The sequence below is a fragment of the Odontesthes bonariensis genome, chromosome 7, assembly GCF_027942865.1.
Source record: "Odontesthes bonariensis isolate fOdoBon6 chromosome 7, fOdoBon6.hap1, whole genome shotgun sequence".
Classification (NCBI taxonomy): domain Eukaryota; kingdom Metazoa; phylum Chordata; class Actinopteri; order Atheriniformes; family Atherinopsidae; genus Odontesthes; species Odontesthes bonariensis.
This window is the reverse complement of record NC_134512.1, coordinates 17,742,407-17,751,389: the sequence shown is the minus strand read 5'-3', so window position 1 is coordinate 17,751,389 and position 8,983 is coordinate 17,742,407.

The following is an 8,983-nucleotide window of genomic DNA, read 5'->3' as shown; positions in this document are numbered from 1 at the left end:
TTCTGAGCATTCACGAGAGCTTTGTGTAATGAAAATGTTGGCTTGTTAAGAATTTGAAAGGCAGATGTAGCTTTAGAATGATTTTGTAACCCACAAAAAACATTGGGGGATTTCCATTTTTGAGCCTTCACTGAGAAACGGAAAAGTTCTGAAGGAGCTACAAAAGATTGATAATTTGCATAGTGATGAAAAAAAATAACATGATGGAGTGTCTTGCAACCAATTAGATTAACTAGTAATAGACCAGCAACACTACTGTGCATTAAAAGATCATCCTGGAGAGGTTGTGATAATGGAGAGTGGTTCACGTTTGTAAAAAGCTTTACATCTTTCTCAGGAAGAAAGAAAATGCAAGCAATGTTGGGGATGCCAATGCCAAACCCCAGATATTACAATATCATGGTTTTGTAATAGAATAATTCTGCCTGTCTGCAGTTCAGACTGGCCACCTGTTAAACATATTGGCTCATTATAAAATCATACAAATCTATAGATGTTTGTGCAGTTGACTGAAGAGGTGGTGCAACATGGCAGTGTTCATGCTAGTTCAAGCTTCTGCTGACTAAGTTATGCAGGACATCTCTAGCTGTATTGACTTTTTTCAACAGAAGGTTAAAACTTAGTTCAGTTCCGTTTAATTTATATAGCTCCAAATAACAACAAGTGTCATCTCAAAGCACTTTTAAAAGTCAGTCCAATTCAAGCCAATCACGTTCTTTATAATCCCATTATAATCCAATATAATCTAATTCATTAAAATCCATATTAGACCAATTCATAAAGTGCCAATTAAAAAAACCTATGTGATTAAACCAGCTGCTTGATGGTTTTAAAATCAGAATCAGACGCAAAGAATGATACCAGACACAAAGAAAACATCAAAACTAAGAAGCCTATTTATAAAGCATGAGGGACTCTCTTTGTCACATTCTTCCCCTTTTCATCTTCCAAAACTGTGGGAAAGTGAGGTCGTGATAATTGAGAATACTTCCTTAAAACAGACTTAAGATGTCTATCTTTCTTGGCAATCCGTAGATGGGCCCAGCTTTTATGTTGATCTTTCCCCAGAGCTTCTTCTGAATTCATTAGTCCCATAATACCTAGTTGCCATATTTGTTAACATGCTGGGTCACCTGTCTCACAGCTGTCCATGCTGACTAGATCTGCCTTTTCATCATTGAGAGCTACCTGCCATAATGACCCTGTAATAAAGTGTCATTATCTATCCACCCAGTGTAGTATAGCATGCACAAAGCCACTGGTGGAATCCAGGTCCTGTCTAATTCATTTCTGCTGGGTATAAATGTCAGCGTCCTTTTGTGAGGCTTACAGACATTCCCACATTAGGGCTGGACTGATTGTTCTATATGGAATAGGGGGAGTGGAATAGAGCGTTTGATTTCAGATAATGTTGTACGAGACAAATGTCCCTGGACCGGATGTTGTGGGTTTTTTTTGTCTAAAGCTGGCTACAGACTTGAATCTGAGACGATGACTGTTTCAGGGAGAGCTTAAGAATGACAATGGTGTGGATTGCACAGTCTGTTATTACAATTTGTCAGGTTTTATGATGTTAGTGATGGCTGGAATTTATCTCTTCAACCTTTTACTCCACCTCGCAGTGACATCCAAAGCCATTTGAAACCCGAAATCGCCTCTTTTTGCATCATTCACCACACATTTAGTTAAAAGGAATAACTACGTTTAGACAACATAATCACAAACTAATATTCTAATCTCAAATCTTCTCAAACACTTTTCATTTTTCATTTTTTGTCACTGGAGCTTATTTTAGTTCAGTGTCATAATTTGTTACTTTGTGCTGACAATTCATTTCGATCACAAACAGCAGTGTAGAACTTGTAAATCAGCAGTGTGCTTGCCACCGTTGGCACAAAACTTTGCAAATCCATGAAGTGTACAGTATAGATCATTGCTTTGCAGAACATGTTTAATATCTTGTTCGGTAATTGGTGTATTGATTGCTAATGTCATCATGATTTAGTAGAGAGGCAGTCATGTGGCAGCTTCAACAATTCAAGGGCCCCTTTGTCCATTCATCAGCACCCCTGATTGGGCCCATGTCATGGTTAGCTGCAGGCCCACCAGATAAAGATCAGTGGATGATTGGGCACACACATTCTTAACATGGCTGACCCGTGACATCTCAGGGGCAGGCAGAGAGCCTGTTATTATGTGTACAATGCAGAGCTTTCTTCCCTCTTATCTTTGCTGATGACATTGAGAGTTTTTGCATTAACTGATTAATGAAAAGACTCATCATTAAAGGCATCATGGGGCAGGGTGCGGCAGCGGTGACATGGCTCTGCCACCACGAGCAGGAATGTGTCCAAGACTCAGCATTTGCACACTGGCAGCATGAGAGCATCTCTGTGCTTTGACGATGATATAAAGCTATCATTTCAGCAGGACAAGTTACTCAGGTTGTCTTGTGCCGTGGATTTAAATGATGTGTTTAACATGATATGCTGTGTCTCCTCACCAATGTCCTATAAGTCACCTTTTAGAGAGTTTAAGCAAAAGTTGTATTTGCGTTGTTTAATAAAACGTTTATTGATGTCAGCTATAAGATAACAAGATCAATGCTTAGGTTGGCAGACCGTGATATAAATCTGCAGAGCATCTGGAACAAAATCCATTTATGAACAGCTATAACCTATTATCCTGAAAAGCGGCCTCTACAAAGCGTTCCAAAACCTGAGTAATGTTCAAAAACAGCTTGAATCATGAAATAAAACCCATTTCAGATTTTTAAGAGGATCCTGCCACCTTTGTATTTGCTATAAGAGGGACAGGCCCTGACTTCTGTAGAGCAGAGGTATTCAAAGAGTGAGACAGTAATAAAGTTTGGAAAAAACACAGTATTTGTTCCACCCTTTCACTTTAGCGACATTCCTGAATGACTGTGGGATCATACTCGCAATATTTATTCCCATACACCCTCATTAAGTGAGCCAAGATAATCATATATTGACATATCTGGATTATGTGAAATACATAAACAGTCTGTCTGAATATATTTATTTTGTGATTTTGAGAAAAATAGTTAAATTCCAAAAGAACTAATGTGTCTCAGCCCTTCAACCAGATCTCAACTTTTGATAACAGATGTGATATTTACTCAGCTCATGAATTATTTTGGAGCCCCCCTGGGGAGGCCTGCATCACACTTTGAGACCCTTTGTCGTAGAGCATCTTTGAGCAATTTTTCATCTCCCTGTCTTTTCTCACTTGCCCAGATCAATCAGAACATGGCATCGTTTATCCTTTGTAAATGTTCTATCTTTATCTTTTGTTCTTTGTATTTTGTTTTTGTGTGCCCTTTGTGTCCTTATTCAATTAACACACTGTGTTACACACATCAAGTTAATTATTAAGTAAAGTTATTTTCACTGGAATTATTATTTTGCGTTTTGTTTCCTGTCTCCAAATGTTTGTTTTGTATCTTTTTTAGCATGTAACAGGTTTGCAAATTCACAAAGCCACAGCCCACTGCGAAAGGAGTTATTTTCTCACACAGATCATCGCTCCAGATGGGCCTGAAACACCTCGTTTGTAGTCCAGCCTTTTCTTCCTGGACTTGATGACATCACCCTGAGACATCACTCTCTCTAATTTGGTACACCTCAAACATTAAATGAGTAAAAAGCATGTAAACCTATACTATCCAAAACTAAAACGATTAACTTGTGAGTAAGCATATGGACACCTTTATGGTAAATTTATGGAAAACAATTACATCATTAAAAAAGAAAGAAAACATTCACACTTCTTCAGGCCTCAAAGGAAAAAAATCATGTGCAGATCACACCTCGTCTGGCAGAGATAGGAACAAGAATGTTATGTTCAGTCTTACTGAACTCAGGAAGACCTTATTTCAAACAGTTCCCTGGATGGATGTCAGAATGTAAGAAACTAATCGTCAGTCTGACTCTTTATCACTTGCAACAACAAAGCTTTGTTACTTATGCTGCTTTTTTGCAGAGGAGACATACTTGTGAGTATTTACTGATGTTTTTCCAAATTTAGAAACAACGTTATTCTAACCATAATCGGTAAAACTGCCAAAAGAGCCTAGCCACCTCAGATTTCTTATAAATGGATTTATTTGTGAATTATTAATGAAAGGTATATTTTCTATTAATTATGCTATTACTATATAGCGCAAGTTGGAAAGTAGTGCCAATATTTATTCTCGGGTAATCCATTGTAAACACTTCACCAAAAGAGCTAAACTAGCAACTTGTACAAAACTTTGATACTGTTTGATGAAATTAATTAAGGCCTATCATGCCCATGTGCCAGTAAGAGGTATTGATAACATCGTGTCTATTTGAATTGTGTGTTACTGTACCACTGACTGCTCGCTTCTCCCTGATGTTCATTTGTGTGTGTGCTCAACACATGTGCGTGGTCCACTGGAGTGCTTATGTGCAGCTCATGTGTTAATGTTGTCATTTCCACAGATCAGTCACAGCAGCCTTTTCTCTGTTGTTTATGATTATGTCACCACAATTACAAGAGAGAAGGGGGGCAGATATAAAGTGTCTGTGAAAGATTGATAGCTTTGGTCTTTAGTTCAATTGTAAATTAGAATTGCAAGTCCCTCCGGGATACAAGGGCTCTATTTATGATTAAGAAAGAGCCTCCGTAATAGAGTCGTGGTAGAAAAGTTTGCTCCCTCTCCCAAACAGGCAATTAGCTTGATGAAATGGGTCTTACTTTTCCTTTAGCCTGGTTGTGTGAAGCCATAATATTATGGGCAGTCTCATAGTTTATGATATTATTTTCACCTTGAGCTGCAAACAATATGGTGTTTAAATAAACTGTGGCATTTGCTTGGTACTCCACTGCTTCATCGCTACAGCTGAATTTTAGTTCAGAAGTAAACAGAGGTGTTTATATCATGAGATGAAGGTGGCAAATATCACACTATAGTTTTTAGATTGGCTGAAAATCTGCAAAGGGAGTGTAAATAACAATAGTAGAGTATGGGATTTTACTAGTGGTTATTGATTTAAATGTATATTTAATACAATACACCTCAACTTTCTTCTTTGGATAAACATATTTCCTCTTAACAAATCTCCAAAAAATTATATTGATAATTGAACCGTTTATATAAGTTGGTTCGTGCTGTTATGATGCAAATATTTTGACTTTCAGGATAAGTTTCCAAGGTCAATTCTAACCAACATATATTGTTTCCATCTTGCCTCTTGATCTAGTCCTTACATTGGGAACTTGTTGCCATGCCAGTTATTCAACATGACCGTACAGATTTGTCCCCCACTGGACATTTCCTGGAAGAGATCAGTTACACCCATTTTAAACAGGCTAAGCTTTACTAATGTTTCATTCATATGGAAAAATCTGGATCAGAAAAGGTGCCAGGAGTTGGTATGAGTTAACAGTCTGGAGCAGTGTATGTGAAAAGTGATACATCCTACTGTCTAATAAGCTGCAAAAACTGAATATTAGTAAATCTATTGAGGCTAACAGCATTTTATAAAGACTGTAGATGAGATGGCATTGTTGAAGCAACACAGTATCACTGGTTGACTTGCAACAACTGAACAAATATATATTCCGCCCAGTCTCACTTTGAAATGTGTAGTCGCTGCGGTGGTCCACGGGACAAAAGCCTATCAGTTCCACGATAAAGGCTCTAAAATTGTGAAGTGCTGTTTTATTTTGCCTATTGTTTTGTATTGTACATATGACGTGATTGCTAACCCCCAACCGGGTTTCTTTTTTATCTTTTTTAATTTCTTACCCTCACCAGCTATTATTAATACTGAAACATAACAAATGCCAGTGAGAGCAAAGTCCAAAGGTGTCAGAACTTTAGAAACTTTAGGTCAGTTAAAAATCTAACTTAGTTACCTGGTCAAAAACGTGTAAGGTGAACATCCCAGTGTGTAACATTCGGGGCAATCTATTTTGCAGACATGCAACATAATATAGGTGTGTTTTAATTGGTGCAGTATCTTATGAAAATTAGTATCGGTGTGTTTTCTTGACTTTCTTTACAGTCTATATCTATCAATACTATGGGTTGTGCTCATCATCCTTTTGCTACAGTTGTTCAGGAAGGACAAACCAAACAAAAACTCTCACATGGGCCTTTCTTGTTTTTCTTTCCTTTTGTTGTTGTTTGTTTTTGGGGTATGGTAAGGAGATTTGTTGCTGCAATTTACCATTTGAGCCACTAGGTGTTACTAAATCCAACTCACTGGACCTTTTAGTTAGATAATTCATAATGTGTATTTCAAATTCAAAAGAAACCGTTAAATGCAGTTAATCTATTTGTTATTTGGCCAAGGATTCTAGAAACTGTGCATTGAAATGAGGCTTCAGGTTAATACCATGTCTATTTTCTACTGCTTCTTATGAGCCCACCAACTCAGCACCAGCGCGGCACTAGCCTAAGCCTTTCTTCTCTCAATTAGTGATTTAATAGGCACTAACTGAGGGTTCATCTTCTTGGCGATAAGACACATGCGTGTTGTTTTTTTCCTGCTGATGCCTCGTCTTTGCAAGCCAGATGAGGCCTCTCAACTTCACACAACACAACACATGTGTGACCGTGTTTTTTTTTTCTCTTCTGCCTGAGGGCACTTAGACTCGCTCCTGTGCCAGCTGTTTCCATGGAAATCACACCCGTTTCTAACATTTGATGGTAGTACAAAACTGTGGTGATCATCCAGCAGCTCTAGTCTCTTTTGGTGTTTACACATTACTAATAAGTTGAGTTTTGTTCTCTGTTTGCTTTAATGCTCTCCAGTTTATCTCAGCCAGACGTTATGGCTGCACAGACAGACTCCACAGCCGCCATTGTTGTTTACAGCTCTGCTATGGCTGTAGATTTGATCCATAAACAGATGTAACACTGACTGTGATCCACCAAAGATGATCAAGCCAATAGTGTTATCTTTGGGTTCATCGCATTTTCTAATCATCCAGTTATCAGCATGATTTGTTTTTAAATTGTGCTCTTTTTCTATTCCTTAGTGTCATAATTCATTATACTGAACATTAAATTCTCTCTTGTATAATTTTAGAGTATATGTAAAAGTAAACGATAATGAAATTGTGTTGTATGGCCACTTCATCCCTGCTGGAAAATGCATTTTGGTTGTAATGTGAAAGGTTGAATAAGGTGCCTGTGGATTAGGTGTAAAGATATTCTGGGTGAATGAAATCTGAATAATAAAATTCTTGATTGTTTTAGCTTTAGGATATTAGATGAGCATTTTCTCAAAGTGGCTGTTTCAGTACCGGCAGTTAATGCTTTTCACATAAGTTGCTGAATTCCAGTGTCTGATTCTTCGGTACAAATTTAGCAACCAAAAGCTGACAACACCTTAGATAACTAAATCGGCTTAAGTAACAGCCCTCATTGGATCTATCAGGTATCAGCATCTGGTGTTTGTTTTGCTCCAGTCTAACATGCCAGTAAGCACAGACAGCTACACCTCCTCCTCATGTTCTTACAGATTTGCATACACCAACTCAGATCCATCAGTGATGGTGGAAACTAAAAGCCGTGACTCTAATCTTTGATGCCATCAGGCTTTTATGTGTATTGCAGCCACGGATATTTATTCATGTTGGATTCTCATCAAAGTAGAATTTTAACAGTTCGTAGCACCAAATATAATAAGGGGGACATATTTAGGACTGTTTTGTGTTTAAGATCTCTTTTACTAACTTGATAAGTCATTAATCCACTTGTCCCACTTTATGAAAATAGTGGATATAACAAATTACAAATATTCTGTCCAGTAAAGTGTTAGTTTAGAAAATGTTGATAAGTCTAAACTTGCCAAAATAGTGACGTTGCATTGCATAAAAACAAAAATATGACATTGCACATCGAACTGTTATCGAAGGCGTTCTAAAGAAACTGCAAATTATGCTTGTTTGTCACTGTAAATTTGAGAGTACAGTAAGTTCTGATTTTTTTTTTTTCCTCAGCTTTGGAAAACATCGCATACAACATTGACATAAATAGAGCAGGACTAAACTTTATTACTGACTCCTGTTTTTAGAATAGAGCTAAATGAAGCTTCTGTGTGTCCTCAAATGAAGAAACTAACATCTTGTGAATAAGTGACATTTGTGCAGTAATGGATTTTCCTCTTGAGTTCAGCATCACAGCATGAAAACTATCTGTTTTTCATACTTTATGAAGTCATTGCCGTCGTGGAAGACTTACCAAATTCGGGTCACATTTCATCTTGCATTTATTCCCTCCATCAGCACATAAGGACCATTGCTCAAACAAAATTGAAAAAATCTGAAATGGCAATATTTATAATACAACATATTGTGTTTGCAAGTTCTCTCAAGTTCTCAAGTACTTTTGCAAGATAGTTATGAAACGAATGTCTGCAACACTTTCTCAGAAAGCCTCTTACAAGTTATATAACTTGTAACTTAAAGGTAATAAGCTGTGGTTTAGTGTGAGTGTGACTGTACGTTGATCACCAAATGATCAAAGCTGACACATTCTTGTTTTTCTCATTTGTACTCAACCATTGATGGAATTACAATAAAACACAAGAAAGGTATATTTTCACATTTTCTGTCATTTCCCACTGGAATATATTTTGAATACATGCACACATAGTCATATGATGTTATGCTTAAGGAGCATAAACGTACTGGCGCTCGCAGCACTTGTTCTCTCACTAAACCACTACAGTTCCCAGATATGCAACAGAATCAGTAAAGTCAAAGACTGAAATAAATGGAGATCATTTGAAGATAGTGTGTCACACTCCCATTCCTCAACAAATTTAACTGCATATTGTCTCACAGTTGAAACTGTATGTCCAGTGAAACTGACATGTGTAATTTACAATTTAACGTAAACGGTCCTGGCAAAACCAGAAAAAAAGCCTACTCTATATAAGGCACAAAAGATGTGTACAGAAAAAAGCAGTCAACACAGAGC